The sequence below is a fragment of the Scyliorhinus torazame genome, chromosome 27 (genome assembly GCF_047496885.1).
Source record: "Scyliorhinus torazame isolate Kashiwa2021f chromosome 27, sScyTor2.1, whole genome shotgun sequence".
Classification (NCBI taxonomy): domain Eukaryota; kingdom Metazoa; phylum Chordata; class Chondrichthyes; order Carcharhiniformes; family Scyliorhinidae; genus Scyliorhinus; species Scyliorhinus torazame.
The window spans coordinates 40,335,933-40,356,478 of record NC_092733.1 but is presented as its reverse complement, the minus strand read 5'-3'; the positions used below and the strand labels follow the sequence as shown (position 1 = coordinate 40,356,478).

Below are 20,546 nucleotides of genomic sequence, written 5' to 3'. Positions count from 1 at the left end.
GACACTCTGCCCGGACTGCGTCACCGCGATGCTGTCTGCGGGACACTCTGCCCGGACTGCGTCACTGCGATGCTGTCTGCGGGACACTCTGCCCGGACTGTGTCACTGCGATGCTGTCTGCGGGACACTCTGCCCGGACTGTGTCACTGCGATGCTGTCTGCGGGAAACTCTGCCCGGACTGCGTCACCGCGATGCTGTCTGCGACACACTCTGTCCGGACTGAGTCACCGCGATGCTGTCTGCGACACACTCTGCCCGGACTGAGTCACCGCGATGCTGTCTGCGGGACACTCTGCCCGGACTGCGTCACTGCGATGCTGTCTGCGGGACACTCTGCCCGGACTGCGTCACTGCGATGCTGTCTGCGACACACTCTGCCCGGACTGCGTCACCGCGATGCTGTCTGCGACACTCTCTGCCCGGACTGCGTCACTGCGATGCTGTCTGCGGGACACTCTGCCCGGACTGCGTCACCGCGATGCTGTCTGCGGGACACTCTGCCCGGACTGCGTCACCGCGATGCTGTCTGTGGGACACTCTGCCCGGACTGAGTCACCGCGATGCTGTCTGCGGGACACTCTGCCCGGACTGCGTCACTGCGATGCTGTCTGCGACACACTCTGCCCGGACTGAGTCACCGCGATGCTGTCTGTGGGACACTCTGCCCGGACTGAGTCACCGCGATGCTGTCTGTGGGACACTCTGCCCGGACTGAGTCACCGCGATGCTGTCTGCGACACACTCTGCCCGGACTGCGTCACCGCGATGCTGTCTGCGACACACTCTGCCCGGACTGCGTCACCGCGATGCTGTCTGCGGGACACTCTGTCCGGACTGCGTCACTGCGATGCTGTCTGCGACACACTCTGCCCGGACTGCGTCACCGCGATGCTGTCTGCGGGACACTCTGTCCGGACTGCGTCACCACGATGCTGTCTGCGGGACACTCTGTCCGGACTGCGTCACTGCGATGCTGTCTGCGACACACTCTGCCCGGACTGCGTCACTGCGATGCTGTCCGCGACACACTCTGCCCGGACTGCGTCACCGCGATGCTGTCTGCGGGACACTCTGTCCGGACTGCGTCACCGCGATGCTGTCTGCGGGACACTCTGTCCGGACTGCGTCACTGCGATGCTGTCTGCGACACACTCTGCCCGGACTGAGTCACCGCGATGCTGTCTGCGACACTCTCTGCCCGGACTGCGTCACCGCGATGCTGTCTGCGGGACACTCTGTCCGGACTGAGTCACCGCGATGCTGTCTGCGGGACACTCTGTCCGGACTGAGTCACCGCGATGCTGTCTGCGGGACACTCTGTCCGGACTGCGTCACTGCGATGCTGTCTGCGACACACTCTGTCCGGACTGAGTCACCGCGATGCTGTCTGCGGGAAACTCTGCCCGGACTGCGTCACCGCGATGCTGTCTGCGGGACACTCTGCCCGGACTGAGTCACTGCGATGCTGTCTGCGGGACACTCTGCCCGGACTGCGTCACTGCGATGCTGTCTGCGGGACACTCTGCCCGGACTGCGTCACCGCGATGCTGTCTTCGGGAAACTCTGCCCGGACTGCGTCACCGCGATGCTGTCTGCGGGACACTCTGCCCGGACTGCGTCACTGCGATGCTGTCTGCGGGACACTCTGCCCGGACTGCGTCACCGCGATGCTGTCTGCGACACACTCTGTCCGGACTGCGTCACCGCGATGCTGTCTGCGGGAAACTCTGCCCGGACTGCGTCACCGCGATGCTGTCTGCGACACACTCTGTCCGGACTGCGTCACCGCGATGCTGTCTGCGGGACACTCTGTCCGGACTGCGTCACTGCGATGCTGTCTGCGACACACTCTGTCCGGACTGCGTCACCGCGATGCTGTCTGCGACACACTCTGCCCGGACTGCGTCACCGCGATGCTGTCTGCGACACACTCTGCCCGGACTGAGTCACCGCGATGCTGTCTGCGACACACTCTGCCCGGACTGCGTCACCGCGATGCTGTCTGCGGGACACTCTGCCCGGACTGAGTCACCGCGATGCTGTCTGCGGGACACTCTGCCCGGACTGCGTCACCGCGATGCTGTCTGCGGGACACTCTGCCCGGACTGCGTCACTGCGATGCTGTCTGCGACACACTCTGCCAGGACTGAGTCACTGCGATGCTGTCTGCGGGACACTCCGTCCGGACTGCGTCACCGCGATGCTGTCTGCGGGAAACTCTGCCCGGACTGCGTCACCGCGATGCTGTCTGCGACACACTCTGTCCGGACTGCGTCACCGCGATGCTGTCTGCGGGACACTCTGTCCGGACTGCGTCACTGCGATGCTGTCTGCGACACACTCTGTCCGGACTGCGTCACCGCGATGCTGTCTGCGACACACTCTGCCCGGACTGCGTCACCGCGATGCTGTCTGCGACACACTCTGCCCGGACTGAGTCACCGCGATGCTGTCTGCGACACACTCTGCCCGGACTGCGTCACCGCGATGCTGTCTGCGGGACACTCTGCCCGGACTGAGTCACCGCGATGCTGTCTGCGGGACACTCTGCCCGGACTGCGTCACCGCGATGCTGTCTGCGGGACACTCTGCCCGGACTGCGTCACTGCGATGCTGTCTGCGACACACTCTGCCCGGACTGAGTCACTGCGATGCTGTCTGCGGGACACTCTGCCCGGACTGCGTCACTGCGATGCTGTCTGCGGGACACTCTGCCCGGACTGCGTCACCGCGATGCTGTCTGCGGGACACTCTGTCCGGACTGCGTCACCGCGATGCTGTCTGCGGGACACTCTGCCCGGACTGCGTCACTGCGATGCTGTCTGCGGGACACTCTGCCCGGACTGCGTCACTGCGATGCTGTCTGTGACACACTCTGCCCGGACTGCGTCACTGCGATGCTGTCTGCGGGACACTCTGCCCGGACTGCGTCACTGCGATGCTGTCTGCGGGACACTCTGCCCGGACTGCGTCACCGCGATGCTGTCTGCGGGACACTCTGCCCGGACTGAGTCACCGCGATGCTGTCTGCGACACACTCTGTCCGGACTGCGTCACCACGATGCTGTCTGCGGGACACTCTGCCCGGACTGCGTCACCGCGATGCTGTCTGCGACACACTCTGCCCGGACTGCGTCACCGCGATGCTGTCTGCGGGACACTCTGCCCGGACTGCGTCACCGCGATGCTGTCTGCGGGACACTCTGCCCGGACTGCGTCACTGCGATGCTGTCTGCGGGACACTCTGCCCGGACTGCGTCACTGCGATGCTGTCTGTGACACACTCTGCCCGGACTGCGTCACTGCGATGCTGTCTGCGGGACACTCTGCCCGGACTGCGTCACTGCGATGCTGTCTGCGGGACACTCTGCCCGGACTGCGTCACCGCGATGCTGTCTGCGGGACACTCTGCCCGGACTGCGTCACCGCGATGCTGTCTGCGGGACACTCTGCCCGGACTGCGTCACCGCGATGCTGTCTGCGGGACACTCTGTCCGGACTGCGTCACCACGATGCTGTCTGCGGGACACTCTGCCCGGACTGCGTCACCGCGATGCTGTCTGCGACACACTCTGCCCGGACTGAGTCACCGCGATGCTGTCTGCGACACACTCTGCCCGGACTGCGTCACCGCGATGCTGTCTGCGGGACACTCTGCCCGGACTGTGTCACTGCGATGCTGTCTGCGGGACACTCTGCCCGGACTGTGTCACTGCGATGCTGTCTGCGACACACTCTGTCCGGACTGCGTCACTGCGATGCTGTCTGCGACACACTCTGCCCGGACTGCGTCACTGCGATGCTGTCTGCGACACACTCTGTCCGGACTGCGTCACTGCGATGCTGTCTGCGACACACTCTGTCCGGACTGCGTCACCGCGATGCTGTCTGCGACACACTCTGCCCGGACTGCGTCACTGCGATGCTGTCTGCGACACACTCTGCCCGGACTGCATCACCGCGATTCTGTCTGCGACACTCTCTGCCCGGACTGCGTCACTGCAATGCTGTCTGCGACACTCTCTGCCCGGACTGCGTCACCGCGATGCTGTCTGCGGGACACTCTGCCCGGACTGCGTCCCTGCAATGCTGTCTGCGACACTCTCTGCCCGGACTGCGTCACCGCGATGCTGTCTGCGGGACACTCTGCCCGGACTGCGTCACTGCGATGCTGTCTGTGGGACACTCTGCCCGGACTGCGTCACTGCGATGCTGTCTGCGACACTCTCTGCCCGGACTGCGTCACCGCGATGCTGTCTGCGGGACACTCTGCCCGGACTGCGTCACTGCGATGCTGTCTGCGGGACACTCTGCCCGGACTGCGTCACTGCAATGCTGTCTGCGACACACTCTGCCCGGACTGCGTCACCGCGATGCTGTCTGCGACACACTCTGTCCGGACTGCGTCACCGCGATGCTGTCTGCGGGACTCTCTGCCCGGACTGCGTCACTGCGATGCTGTCTGCGGGACACTCTGCCCGGACTGCGACACCGCGATGCTGTCTGCGGGACACTCTGCCCGGACTGCGTCACCGCGATGCTGTCTGCGGGACACTCTGCCCGGACTGCGTCACCGCGATGCTGTCTGCGACACACTCTGCCCGGACTGCGTCACCGCGATGCTGTCTGCGACACACTCTGCACGGACTGCGTCACCGCGATGCTGTCTGCGACACTCTCTGTCCGGACTGCGTCACCGCGATGCTGTCTGCGACACACTCTGTCCGGACTGCGTCACTGCGATGCTGTCTGCGGGACACTCTGCCCGGACTGCGTCACCGCGATGCTGTCTGCGACACACTCTGTCCGGACTGCGTCACTGCGATGCTGTCTGCGACACTCTCTGCCCGGACTGCGTCACTGCGATGCTGTCTGCGACACTCTCTGCCCGGACTGCGTCACTGCGATGCTGTCTGCGGGACACTCTGCCCGGACTGCGTCACTGCGATGCTGTCTGCGACACACTCTGTCCGGACTGCGTCACTGCGATGCTGTCTGCGACACTCTCTGCCCGGACTGCGTCACTGCGATGCTGTCTGCGACACTCTCTCCCCGGACTGCGTCACTGCGATGCTGTCTGCGGGACACCCTGCCCGGACTGCGTCACAGCGATGCTGTCTGCGACACACTCTGCCCGGACTGCGTCACCGCGATGCTGTCTGCGGGACACTCTGCCCGGACTGCGTCACCGCGATGCTGTCTGCGGGACACTCTGCCCGGACTGCGTCACTGCGATGCTGTCTGCGGGACACTCTGCCCGGACTGTGTCACTGCGATGCTGTCTGCGGGACACTCTGCCCGGACTGTGTCACTGCGATGCTGTCTGCGGGAAACTCTGCCCGGACTGCGTCACCGCGATGCTGTCTGCGACACACTCTGTCCGGACTGAGTCACCGCGATGCTGTCTGCGACACACTCTGCCCGGACTGAGTCACCGCGATGCTGTCTGCGGGACACTCTGCCCGGACTGCGTCACTGCGATGCTGTCTGCGGGACACTCTGCCCGGACTGCGTCACTGCGATGCTGTCTGCGACACACTCTGCCCGGACTGCGTCACCGCGATGCTGTCTGCGACACTCTCTGCCCGGACTGCGTCACTGCGATGCTGTCTGCGGGACACTCTGCCCGGACTGCGTCACCGCGATGCTGTCTGCGGGACACTCTGCCCGGACTGCGTCACTGCGATGCTGTCTGCGGGACACTCTGCCCGGACTGCGTCACCGCGATGCTGTCTGTGGGACACTCTGCCCGGACTGAGTCACCGCGATGCTGTCTGCGGGACACTCTGCCCGGACTGCGTCACTGCGATGCTGTCTGCGACACACTCTGCCCGGACTGAGTCACCGCGATGCTGTCTGTGGGACACTCTGCCCGGACTGAGTCACCGCGATGCTGTCTGTGGGACACTCTGCCCGGACTGAGTCACCGCGATGCTGTCTGCGACACACTCTGCCCGGACTGCGTCACCGCGATGCTGTCTGCGACACACTCTGCCCGGACTGCGTCACCGCGATGCTGTCTGCGGGACACTCTGTCCGGACTGCGTCACTGCGATGCTGTCTGCGACACACTCTGCCCGGACTGCGTCACCGCGATGCTGTCTGCGGGACACTCTGTCCGGACTGCGTCACCGCGATGCTGTCTGCGGGACACTCTGTCCGGACTGCGTCACTGCGATGCTGTCTGCGACACACTCTGCCCGGACTGCGTCACTGCGATGCTGTCCGCGACACACTCTGCCCGGACTGCGTCACCGCGATGCTGTCTGCGGGACACTCTGTCCGGACTGCGTCACCGCGATGCTGTCTGCGGGACACTCTGTCCGGACTGCGTCACTGCGATGCTGTCTGCGACACACTCTGCCCGGACTGAGTCACCGCGATGCTGTCTGCGACACTCTCTGCCCGGACTGCGTCACCGCGATGCTGTCTGCGGGACACTCTGTCCGGACTGAGTCACCGCGATGCTGTCTGCGGGACACTCTGTCCGGACTGAGTCACCGCGATGCTGTCTGCGGGACACTCTGTCCGGACTGCGTCACTGCGATGCTGTCTGCGACACACTCTGTCCGGACTGAGTCACCGCGATGCTGTCTGCGGGAAACTCTGCCCGGACTGCGTCACCGCGATGCTGTCTGCGGGACACTCTGCCCGGACTGAGTCACTGCGATGCTGTCTGCGGGACACTCTGCCCGGACTGCGTCACTGCGATGCTGTCTGCGGGACACTCTGCCCGGACTGCGTCACCGCGATGCTGTCTTCGGGAAACTCTGCCCGGACTGCGTCACCGCGATGCTGTCTGCGGGACACTCTGCCCGGACTGCGTCACTGCGATGCTGTCTGCGGGACACTCTGCCCGGACTGCGTCACCGCGATGCTGTCTGCGACACACTCTGTCCGGACTGCGTCACCGCGATGCTGTCTGCGGGAAACTCTGCCCGGACTGCGTCACCGCGATGCTGTCTGCGACACACTCTGTCCGGACTGCGTCACCGCGATGCTGTCTGCGGGACACTCTGTCCGGACTGCGTCACTGCGATGCTGTCTGCGACACACTCTGTCCGGACTGCGTCACCGCGATGCTGTCTGCGACACACTCTGCCCGGACTGCGTCACCGCGATGCTGTCTGCGACACACTCTGCCCGGACTGAGTCACCGCGATGCTGTCTGCGACACACTCTGCCCGGACTGCGTCACCGCGATGCTGTCTGCGGGACACTCTGCCCGGACTGAGTCACCGCGATGCTGTCTGCGGGACACTCTGCCCGGACTGCGTCACCGCGATGCTGTCTGCGGGACACTCTGCCCGGACTGCGTCACTGCGATGCTGTCTGCGACACACTCTGCCCGGACTGAGTCACTGCGATGCTGTCTGCGGGACACTCTGCCCGGACTGCGTCACTGCGATGCTGTCTGCGGGACACTCTGCCCGGACTGCGTCACCGCGATGCTGTCTGCGGGACACTCTGTCCGGACTGCGTCACCGCGATGCTGTCTGCGGGACACTCTGCCCGGACTGCGTCACTGCGATGCTGTCTGCGGGACACTCTGCCCGGACTGCGTCACTGCGATGCTGTCTGTGACACACTCTGCCCGGACTGCGTCACTGCGATGCTGTCTGCGGGACACTCTGCCCGGACTGCGTCACTGCGATGCTGTCTGCGGGACACTCTGCCCGGACTGCGTCACCGCGATGCTGTCTGCGGGACACTCTGCCCGGACTGAGTCACCGCGATGCTGTCTGCGACACACTCTGTCCGGACTGCGTCACCACGATGCTGTCTGCGGGACACTCTGCCCGGACTGCGTCACCGCGATGCTGTCTGCGACACACTCTGCCCGGACTGCGTCACCGCGATGCTGTCTGCGGGACACTCTGCCCGGACTGCGTCACCGCGATGCTGTCTGTGACACACTCTGCACGGACTGCGTCACTGCGATGCTGTCTGCGGGACTCTCTGCCCGGACTGCGTCACCGCGATGCTGTCTGCGGGACACTCTGCCCGGACTGCGTCACCGCGATGCTGTCTGCGGGACACTCTGCCCGGACTGCGTCACCGCGATGCTGTCTGCGGGACACTCTGCCCGGACTGCGTCACTGCGATGCTGTCTGCGGGACACTCTGCCCGGACTGCGTCACTGCGATGCTGTCTGTGACACACTCTGCCCGGACTGCGTCACTGCGATGCTGTCTGCGGGACACTCTGCCCGGACTGCGTCACTGCGATGCTGTCTGCGGGACACTCTGCCCGGACTGCGTCACCGCGATGCTGTCTGCGGGACACTCTGCCCGGACTGCGTCACCGCGATGCTGTCTGTGGGACACTCTGCCCGGACTGCGTCACCGCGATGCTGTCTGCGGGACACTCTGTCCGGACTGCGTCACCACGATGCTGTCTGCGGGACACTCTGCCCGGACTGCGTCACCGCGATGCTGTCTGCGACACACTCTGCCCGGACTGAGTCACCGCGATGCTGTCTGCGACACACTCTGCCCGGACTGCGTCACCGCGATGCTGTCTGCGGGACACTCTGCCCGGACTGCGTCACTGCGATGCTGTCTGTGACACACTCTGCCCGGACTGCGTCACTGCGATGCTGTCTGCGGGACACTCTGCCCGGACTGCGTCACTGCGATGCTGTCTGCGGGACACTCTGCCCGGACTGCGTCACCGCGATGCTGTCTGCGGGACACTCTGCCCGGACTGCGTCACCGCGATGCTGTCTGTGGGACACTCTGCCCGGACTGCGTCACCGCGATGCTGTCTGCGGGACACTCTGTCCGGACTGCGTCACCACGATGCTGTCTGCGGGACACTCTGCCCGGACTGCGTCACCGCGATGCTGTCTGCGACACACTCTGCCCGGACTGAGTCACCGCGATGCTGTCTGCGACACACTCTGCCCGGACTGCGTCACCGCGATGCTGTCTGCGGGACACTCTGCCCGGACTGTGTCACTGCGATGCTGTCTGCGGGACACTCTGCCCGGACTGTGTCACTGCGATGCTGTCTGCGACACACTCTGTCCGGACTGCGTCACTGCGATGCTGTCTGCGACACACTCTGCCCGGACTGCGTCACTGCGATGCTGTCTGCGACACACTCTGTCCGGACTGCGTCACTGCGATGCTGTCTGCGACACACTCTGTCCGGACTGCGTCACCGCGATGCTGTCTGCGACACACTCTGCCCGGACTGCGTCACTGCGATGCTGTCTGCGACACACTCTGCCCGGACTGCATCACCGCGATGCTGTCTGCGGGACACTCTGCCCGGACTGCGTCCCTGCAATGCTGTCTGCGACACTCTCTGCCCGGACTGCGTCACCGCGATGCTGTCTGCGGGACACTCTGCCCGGACTGCGTCACTGCGATGCTGTCTGTGGGACACTCTGCCCGGACTGCGTCACTGCGATGCTGTCTGCGACACTCTCTGCCCGGACTGCGTCACCGCGATGCTGTCTGCGGGACACTCTGCCCGGACTGCGTCACTGCGATGCTGTCTGCGGGACACTCTGCCCGGACTGCGTCACTGCAATGCTGTCTGCGACACACTCTGCCCGGACTGCGTCACCGCGATGCTGTCTGCGACACACTCTGTCCGGACTGCGTCACCGCGATGCTGTCTCCGGGGGGCTCTCTGCCCGGACTGCGTCACTGCGATGCTGTCTGCGGGACACTCTGCCCGGACTGCGTCACCGCGATGCTGTCTGCGGGACACTCTGCCCGGACTGCGTCACCGCGATGCTGTCTGCGGGACACTCTGCCCGGACTGCGTCACCGCGATGCTGTCTGCGACACACTCTGCCCGGACTGCGTCACCGCGATGCTGTCTGCGACACACTCTGCACGGACTGCGTCACCGCGATGCTGTCTGCGACACTCTCTGTCCGGACTGCGTCACCGCGATGCTGTCTGCGACACACTCTGTCCGGACTGCGTCACTGCGATGCTGTCTGCGGGACACTCTGCCCGGACTGCGTCACCGCGATGCTGTCTGCGACACACTCTGTCCGGACTGCGTCACTGCGATGCTGTCTGCGACACTCTCTGCCCGGACTGCGTCACTGCGATGCTGTCTGCGACACTCTCTGCCCGGACTGCGTCACTGCGATGCTGTCTGCGGGACACTCTGCCCGGACTGCGTCACTGCGATGCTGTCTGCGACACACTCTGTCCGGACTGCGTCACTGCGATGCTGTCTGCGACACTCTCTGCCCGGACTGCGTCACTGCGATGCTGTCTGCGACACTCTCTGCCCGGACTGCGTCACTGCGATGCTGTCTGCGGGACACCCTGCCCGGACTGCGTCACCGCGATGCTGTCTGCGACACACTCTGCCCGGACTGCGTCACCGCGATGCTGTCTGCGGGACTCTCTGCCCGGACTGCGTCACCGCGATGCTGTCTGCGACACACTCTGCCCGGACTGCGTCACCGCGATGCTGTCTGCGACACACTCTGCCCGGACTGCGTCACCGCGATGCTGTCTGCGACACACTCTGTCCGGACTGCGTCACTGCGATGCTGTCTGCGACACTCTCTGCCCGGACTGCGTCACTGCGATGCTGTCTGCGACACTCTCTGCCCGGACTGCGTCACTGCGATGCTGTCTGCGGGACACTCTGCCCGGACTGCGTCACCGCGATGCTGTCTGCGACACACTCTGTCCGGACTGCGTCACTGCGATGCTGTCTGCGACACTCTCTGCCCGGACTGCGTCACTGCGATGCTGTCTGCGGGACTCTCTGCCCGGACTGCGTCACTGCGATGCTGTCTGCGGGACACTCTGCCCGGACTGCGTCACTGCGATGCTGTCTGCGGGACACTCTGCCCGGACTGCGTCACTGCGATGCTGTCTGCGGGACACTCTGCCCGGACTGCGTCACTGCGATGCTGTCTGCGACACACACTGTCCGGACTGCGTCACTGCGATGATGTCTGCGACACACTCTGCCCGGACTGCGTCACCGCGATGCTGTCTGCGACACACACTGCCCGGACTGCGTCACTGCGATGCTGTCTGCGACACACTCTGCCCGGACTGCGTCACTGCGATGCTGTCTGCGGGACACTCTGCCCGGACTGCGTGACTGCGATGCTGTCTGCGACACACTCTGCCCGGACTGCGTCACTGCGATGCTGTCTGCGGGACACTCTGCCCGGACTGCGTCACTGCGATGCTGTCTGCGACACTCTCTGCCCGGACTGTGTCACTGCGATGCTGTCTGCGGGACACTCTGCCCGGACTGCGTCACCGCGATGCTGTCTGCGACACACTCTGTCCGGACTGCGTCACCGCGATGCTGTCTGCGGGACACTCTGCCCGGACTGCGTCACTGCGATGCTGTCTGCGACACACACTGTCCGGACTGCGTCACTGCGATGCTGTCTGCGACACTCTCTGCCCGGACTGCGTCACTGCGATGCTGTCTGCGACACACACTGCCCGGACTGCATCACTGCGATGCTGTCTGCGACACACACTGCCCGGACTGCGTCACTGCGATGCTGTCTGCGGGACACTCTGCCCGGACTGCGTCACTGCGATGCTGTCTGCGACACACACTGGCCGGACCGCGTCACTGCGATGCTGTCTGCGACACACTCTGCCCGGACTGCGTCACTGCGATGCTGTCTGCAGCACATTCTGTTTATTCGATGAATTCATTTTAACCTTTTTAAAACATAGTGAACATCTTAGCAACCATTAATGCAAATACAACCCCCAACGAATACAACACTAAGTAATCCTTTAAGCTTTCCTTTTAACATCCACAAGTAAAAAGGTGACAGACAGCCAAGCTCCACCCACTCTCTGACATCACTGCAGTAATAAACACCCATTTCTGAAAGGTACTCTCACTACAGATACTTATATACACACCCATTAATAAACACCCAGTTCTTAAAGGTACTCTCACGTGACAGCGTTGGGGTCAATGCTGGAGGAGGCGATGTGGAGTGTGTCATGAGAGTGTCCCTTTGAGAAATGTTTTTGTCTTACCACATGGCTTCAGTGATGTCATTTTGTGGGTGGAGCTGGGCTGTGGGTTTTACTTGCGTTTTGGCTGCTGTACTCAGAAAGAGAAGTATCTTGGAGTCTCTCTATCTTCAGTTTAAAAGCTGCTTCCAGATTACCTGATAACTTAAAAGTGATAACTGCTTTGTGGAAGGAATTCAAACCTGCTGTTTTGGAAAGGTAACTGGAGTGTATACCAGGTGTGAGTGCTCTGTGGTGGGCCACACCTTTGAAAAGGGATTTCTGGTTTATGGGATCTTGTTATTAAATTGGAACAGTTAAAGGGGGAAATTTATTAAGGGTGATATATAGAGTACTGTAGCTGTGTGGGGTATTTATGTTTGTAGTTGATAAAAATGCCTAGTATGTGTTTATAAAAATGTTAACTAAATTTGTATTATAAACTTTGTTTTTGATTAAAAGTGCTTACGGCCAGTGTTGACTAACAGCTGAAAGGCAGCCCCGTGTGCTCCTCATAACCAAAATCTATAAACATTTGTAGGTCAGGGGAACTCCATAATATACTTTGGAGTTTTTTAAACCTGGCCCAAAACAAGTGAGGTGCTGAGGAGGCTGAACGCGACAGTTCAGTGAGCCCCATTCAGTTGAATGTGGCACTTCGAGTGCTCCTCACCAAAGCAAGGATGAGCCGCTTTTTGGAAGGGGTGGAGGACAGGTGGGAGCGCTGCTTGAGGGGGCCCGCGCACCACACAACACGTGTTCTGGTCGTACTTTGCTTCTGTCTTCACAAAGGGAGACATGAATAATGTACCGGGTGTTTCAGTGAGGAGCTGAAGGAAATTGGTATCAGTAAAGAAATGGTTTGAAGGAGATTAATGGGATTGAAGGCAGACAAATTGCCTGCAAGTGCGGTTCCAGAGGACTGGAGAACAGATAATGTACCACTGTTTAAGAAATGTAGCAGGGATAATCCAGTTGTGGCAGTTAAATCTGCCCTCGTCGTTGGATTTAAGTCTCATATCAGAGTAATCATTCTTCCAGTCTGTATGTCTGGACAGGGGGTAATTAGCTACATGACTCCCCGTACATGCATTTCGCCATCCAGCCAGGTAAGGCTGCACTCGCCCACTTCCATTCAGTTGCAGCCAGTGAATTACCTGGAATGCCTTTCCTTGGTGGGAGGGAGGCACGTTGGTTAGCACTGCTGCCTCACAGCACCAGGGTCCCAGGTTCGATTCCCCGCTGGGTCACTGTCTGCGCGGAATCTGCACGTTCTCCCCGTGTCTGCGTGGGTTTCCTCCCACATTCTAAAGAACTGCTTTCTGTTGTCCAAAGGTTGGGTGGGGTTGTGGGGATAGGACAGGGGGGGGGTGGGTGGGTGCTAGGTGTAGTTCTCCAGAGGGCCGAGTGCAGGCTCGATGGGCTGTACGGCCTCCTTCTGCACTGCAGATTCTATGACTCCTGCTCCTGCATCGATACCTCTGATCTATCGTTAGCTTTCACCTGGAGGCTGATAACACCCAGTTCTCCCTCTCCAGAATCAGGGTCAATATTCACCCCTCAATCAGCATCACTAAAACTGATAAATAAGCAAAATACCGCTGGTGCTGAAAATCTCAAATAAAAACAGAAAATGCTGAAAATCTCAAGGTCTGGTAGCGTCTGTGGAGACAGAAACAGAGTTAATGTTATCAGTCATCTGTTTGCGTTCAGACAGTGCTGATGTTTATTCTGCTATTAACACCTACTTTAAACTGAAGCTTTAACCTTTAATACCATCTCCACTGCCTTTGTCATGTGTTCCATGGCATCTTTGCCATTTTAATCTCTCCTGCCCTCTAACCTACCCCATACCTTCTAATTCACCCTGCTTTCCTCTCCCCCCTTTAAAACAGCATAAAGCCCCTCACTTTTCTACCTCTCTCCAGCTCCGAAAGGGCAGCCAGATTGGACTCGAAATGTTTTTTACGCAGAGGGTAGTGGGTGCCTGGAACTCACTACCGGAGGAGGTGGTGGAAGCAGGGACGATAGGGACATTTAAGGGGCATCTTGACAAATATATGAATAGGATGGGAATAGAGGGATACGGACCCAGGAAGTGTAGAAGATTGTAGTTTCGTCGGGCCGTATGGTCGGCACGGGCTTGGAGGGCCGAAGGGCCTGTTCCTGTGCTGTACATTTCTTTGTTCTTTGTTTGTTAATTCCTTCTCGCTCTGCAGATGCTGCCAGACCTGCGGCATTTTTCCAGCACTTTGCCTTTTATTTCACTACAGCAGATGATCGGGTCACTGACATCGCCTCTTTCTGTGGGATCTTGCTGTGCACAAATTGACTGCCCGGTGTGTCACATTATGACGAGTGAACACACTTCAAAACTGCTTCACTGGCCGGAACGTGCTTTGGAGCATCTGAGGCTATTAAAGACCGTTCATTATGTGAGAGTCTCTTTCTTTACGATTCTTCAATGGCTCCTTCATAATTGACTCAAACGTTAGGTAATCCATTTTGGTAACAGATATGCAAAATACTTCCGCAGTGGTAGGAAATTAGAAAGTGTAGACATACTGTCATGGGAGTGTCCCTTTAAGAAGTGGGCTGCAGTGATGTCAGTGTGTGGGTGGAGCTGGGTTGTGTCTCTGGCTTTTACTTTTGTTTTGAGCTGGAAGCTATTTGTGGCTTTGTGTTTTGCTTTCGTTTTGTCTCTCTCTCTCTCTGTATGTTAAAAGGTGTCCAGATCACTTGATAATTTAAAAGCGATAACTGTCTTGTGTAAAGAATTCATACCTACTGCTTTGTTAAAAGGGGGTTTGGCTTATGGATGTTGTTAGGAAAGTTACTGAGGGTTACATACCGCACACTGTATCTGTGGGGGGTATCAGTGTTGGTAGTTGATAAAATGTTTACTGTGTGTTTATTAAATGTTAACTGAATTCATAGAATAAACATTGTTTTGTTTAAAAATACTTGAAGGTCTCTGTTGAATAACATCTAGAAAATGGGCCCTTGTGCTCCTCATAACCAAAATCTATGAAAAGTTGTAGGTCAGGTAAACTCCATAATATACTTTGGAGTTTTCTAAACCCTGTCCCATAACAGTACAACGGGTGTCCTTGTCCATTAGTCACTGAAGGCCAACATGCAGGTGCAACAAACTGGATAATGGAATGTCAGCCTTCATTGTTGGACATGATGTGGAGATGCCAGAGTTGGACTGGGGTGAGCACAGTAAGAAGTCTTACAACACCAGGTTAAAGTCCAACAGGTTTGTTTCGAATCACTAGCTTTCGGAGCGCTGCTCCTTCCCCTGGTGAATGAAGAGGTAGGTTCCAGAAACACATATATAGACAAATTCAAAAATGCAAGACGATACTTTGAATGTGAGCATTTGCAGGTAATTATGTCTTTACATATCCAGAGAGAGGGGTAAACCCAGGTTGAAGAGGTGTGAATTGTCTCAAACCAGGACAGTTGGTAGGATTTCGCAGGCCAGATGGTGGGGGGTGAATGTAATGCGACATGAATCCCAGGTTCCGGTTGAGGCCGCACTCATGTGTGCGGAACTTGGCTATAAGTTTCTGTTTGGCAATTCTGCGTTGTTGCGCGTCCTGAAGGCCGCCTTGGAGAACGCTTACCCGGAGATCAGAGGCTGAATGCCCTTGACTGCTGAAGTGTTCCCCGACTGGAAGGGACCATGGCAATTGTTGCACGATGTCTGTTCATCTGTTGTTGCAGCGTCTGCATGGTCTCGCCAATGTACCACGCTTCGGGACATCCTTTCCTGCAGCGTATGTTGGGGTACCGGAGCAGTGAGGCCTTGCTTTTGTTGTATAGGAGCTTGGTTAGACCACACCTGGAGTACCGTCTGCATTACCTCAGAAAGGATGTCATTGTCACAGAGGGAGTGGGACGAAGACTTTTTCCGGGGATGGCGTGACTGTCTTATGAAGAAGATTGGGCAAACTGGGCCTGTATGCTCTCGGGTTTTGAAGAATGAGAGGTGATCTCATCGAAACCTGCAAAATACTTCAAGGAATAGACAGGTAAGAGGTTTCTGTTGATCGGGGGAGTATAGATCCAGGGGGCACCACTTCAAAATAAGGGAGGTACCACTTAGGGCTGCGATGAGGAGACATTTCAATAGTCGCAGAGTCTTGGAATTTTGCAGCACAGAAGGTGCTTTGGCACAGAGAGTCGTGAACCTTTGGAGTTCTCTACCTCAGAGGGCTGTAAAAGCTCAGTCATTGAGTATGTTTAAGGCAGAGATTGATTGATTTCTAATTAACAATAACGTGAAGGGTTCTGGGGATTCTGGGTGTAAAAGCGTCAGATCAACCATGATCGTATAGAATGTCGGAGCCAGCCAGAGGCCTGAATAGCCTACTCCTGTTGCTAAAAGGTCACTCTGAGGTCAGTTGCGGCCAGAGATGTGCTTCTGAGGCTGTATACGGCTCTGGTCAGACCCCATTTGGAGTATTGTGAGCAGTTTTGGGCCCCGTGTCTGAGGGAAAGATGTGCTGGCCTTGGAAAGGGTCCAGAGGAGGTTCACAAGAATGGTCCCTTGAATGAAGAGCTTGTCGTTTGAGGAACAATTGAGGACTCTGGTTCTGTACTCGTTGGAGTTTAGAAGGATGAGAGGGGATCTTATTGAAACTTACAGGATACTGCGAGGCCTGGATAGAGTGGACGTGGAGAGGATGTTTCCACTTGTAGGAAAAACTAGAACCAGAGGACACCATCTCAGACTAAAGGGACGATCCTTTAAAACAGAGATGAGGAGGAATTTCTCCAGCCAGAGGGTGGTGAATCTGTGGAACGCTTTGCTGCAGAAGCTGTGGAGGCCAAATCACTGAGTGACTTTAAGACCGAGATAGATAGGTTTTTGATTAATTAGGGGTTATGGGGAGAAGGCAGGAGAATGGGGATGAGAAAAATATCAGCCATGATTGAATGGCGGAGCAGACTCGATGGGCCGAGTGGCCTCATTCTGCTCCTGTGTCTTATGGTCTTATATTAGGCAGCAGAAAGAGCTAAAAGTCACACAGCATTCGTGTGCCCCCTGGTACTGGTTGTAAAAAGGATTTTGCGAAGGAGTTGGACATTGCGTGCAACATTCGAGGCGAAACCAGAGGGCCATTTATTACTTGTTTGGCCTTGTCACCACAGAGCGCGAGAGTCATTTACAGCAAAATGTAAGAGGTTCACAGCACAGAAAAGGCCTTCAGCCCACCGCGCCTGCACCGCGCCTGCAACCCCCCTAACCATTCGAATCCCATTTCCCAGCACTTGGCCCATAGTTTGCCCTGGGACTGCAAGTGCTCATCTAAATACTTCCTAAATGTTCTGAGGGTCTCTGCCTCCACCCCCCTTTCAGGCAGCGAGTTCCAGACTCCCAACCCCCTCTGGGGAAAAAGATTTCTCCTCAAACCCCCTCGAACCCTCCTGCCCCTTACCGGAAATCTCTGCCCCCTGGTCATTGATCCCTCCACCAAGGGGTAAGGTTTCTTCCTGCCTACTCTATCTGTGTGCCTCATAATTTTATATATCTCAATGTATAAAATTGGACAGCACAGTGATGAGCACTGTGGCTTCACAGCGCCAGGGTCCCAGGTTCGATTCCCCGCTGGGTCACTGACTGTGCGGAGTCTGCACGTTGTCCCCGTGCCTGCGTGGGTTTCCTCCGAGTGCTCCGGTTTCCTCCCACAGTCCAAAGACGTAGAACATAGAACATTACAGCGCAGTACAGGCCCTTCGGCCCTCAATGTTGCGCTGACCTGTTAAACCACTCTAAAGCCCATCTACACTATTCCCTTATCGTCCATATGTCTATCCAATGACCATTTGAATGCCCTTAGTGTTGGCGAGTCCACTACTGTTGCAGGCAGGGCATTCCTCGCCCTTACTACTCTCTGAGTAAAGAACCTACCTCTGACATCTGTCCTATATCTATCTCCCCTCAATTTAAAGCTGTGTCCCTCGTGCTAGACATCACCATCCAAGGAAAAAGGCTCTCACTGTCCACCCTATCCAATCCTCTGATCATCTTGTATGCCTCAATTAAGTCACCTCTTAACCTACTTCTCTCTAACGAAAACAGCCTCAAGTCCCTCAGCCTTTCCTCATAAGATCTTCCCTCCATACCAGGCAACATTCTGGTAAATCTCCTCTGCACCCTTTCCAATGCTTCCACATCCTTCCTATAATGCGGCGACCAGAATTGCACGCAATACTCCAAATGCGGCCGCACCAGAGTTTTGTACAGCTGCAACATGACCTCATGGCTCCGAAACTCAATCTCTCTACCAACAAAAGCTAACACACAGTACGCCTTCTTAACAACCCTCTCAACCTGGGTGGCAACTTTCAGGGATTTATGTACATGGACACCGAGATCTCTCTGCTCATCCACACTGCCACGAATCTTACTTTCGCCCAGTACTCTGTCTTCCTGTTATTCCTTCCAAAATGAATCACCTCACACTTTTCTGCATTAAACTCCATTTGCCACCTCTCAGCCCAGCGCTGCAGCTTATCTATGTCCCTCTGTAACTTGTAACATCCTTCCGCACTGTCCACAACTCCACCGACTTTAGTGTCATCTGCAAATTTACTCACCCATCCTTCTACGCCCTCCTCCAGGTCATTTATAAAAATGACAAACAGCAGTGGCCCCAAAACAGATCCTTGTAGTACACCACTAGTACCTGGACTCCAGTCTGAACATTTCCCATCAACCACCACCCTTTGTCTTCTTCCAGCTAGCCAATTTCTGATCCAAACTGCTAAGTCACCCTGAATCCCATGCCTCCGTATTTTCTGCAGTAGCGTACCGTGCGGAACCTTATCAAACGCTTTACTGAAATCCATAAACACCACACCAACTGCTCTACCCTCATCCACCTGTTTGGTCACCTTCTCAAAGAACTCGATAAGGTTTGTGAGGCACGACCTACCTTCACGAAACCGTGTTGACTATCTCTAATCAACTTATTCCATTCCAGATGATTATACATCCCATGTCTTGCAAACCGTTCCAAGATTTTCCCCACAACAGAAGTAAGGCTATAGTTCAGGGGTTGTCTCTACTCCCTTCTTGAACAAGGGGACAACATTTGCTATCCTCCAGTCTTCTGGCAATAGTCCTGTAGACAAAGATGACTTAAAGATCAAAGCCAAAGGCTCAGCAATCTCCTCCCTTGCTTCTGCCACCGTAATACTGTCCTTGACTAACAATGCCACCCCTCCCCCTCTTTTACCACCTTCCCTGAGCTTACTGAAATATCTAAACCCCGGCACCTGCAACAACCATTCCTGTCCCTGCTCTATCCATGTCTCCGTAATGGCCACAACATCGAAGTCCCAGGTACCAACCCAGGCCGCAAGTTCACCCACCTTATTTGCTCCTGGCATTGAAGAAGACACACTTTAAACCACCTTCCTGCCTGCCGGTACACTCCTGCAACTTTGAAACCTTACTCATGACCTCACTACTCTCAACCTCCTGTATATTGGAGCTACAATGCAGGTTAGGTGGATTGGCCATGATCAATTGACTAAAAAGGTGAGATGGGGTTATTGGGTTACGGCGATAGGGTGGAAGTGAGGGCTTAAGTGGGTCGGTGCAGACTCAATGGCCTCCTTCTGTACTGTATGTTCTATATTCTATGTATTATGTTCAATCATGTCCGCCCTCAGCTCGCCCAAACAATATCTAAATCCACCCAGCAGCTGAAGGGGATGCTTGTTCATTGGTACCTCTTCCTGTCACTTCGACCGGTGACAAACGTACAGACATTCCAAAGAATTTTCTTGCGTATTATACCAGGGTAGTATTTCTACCACACATCAGATTGGGACATGTGAGGGTTTGTTGGATCAGCTTAAGCGCTAGATTGGGTGACTACATTGGTATGGTATATTTTCGGAGTTCAACAGGGAATATAAGATATATTTTTTAATAATCTTTATTATTGTCACAAGTATAGGCTTACATTATCACTGCAATGAAGTTACTGTGAAAAGCCCCTAGTCGCCACATTCCGGCGCCTGTTCGGGTACACAGAGGGAGAATTCAGAATGCCCAATTCACCGAACAGCACGTCTTTCGGGACTTGTGGGAGGAAACCGGAGCAGCCGGAGGAAACCCACGCAGACACGGGGAGAACGTGCAGACTCCGCACAGACAGCGACTCAAACCGGGAATGGAACCTGGGATCCTGGAGCTGTGAAGCAGCAGTGCTAACCACTGCGCTACCCTGCTGCCGAGTAACTGGTTCAATTCAACTGGGCAATTCCCAAACACAGGGAAGGTCAGAACCAAGAGCTTAGCTTCCTATCCATGAAGGAGACAAGGGGGAACGCACGGTCCTGAAGCTTATGGAGGCAAAACATACTCAGGGAGGTAATCTCCGAGATCGAGCCCTACAGGATCAGTGGAAAGGCGAACAAAATAATCGTGTGGCCGCTAACAGGGACAGCGCAGCAACTGAGGTGCAATCCAGAGAGTTTTACCAATGATAATTCACTGGTTTACTGAGGAATTGGACATCAACCAGTTTTGTCCA

At 57.0% G+C, this 20,546-nt stretch overlaps 1 protein-coding gene across 1 annotated transcript in view; it reads right to left on the bottom strand.

Moving 5' to 3' along the window:
- LOC140403263 (EVI5-like protein) overlaps window positions 1-20,546 on the bottom strand; it is a 572,353-nt gene that overhangs the window by 325,028 nt on the left and 226,779 nt on the right. The gene's annotated exons all lie outside the window — the stretch shown is intronic.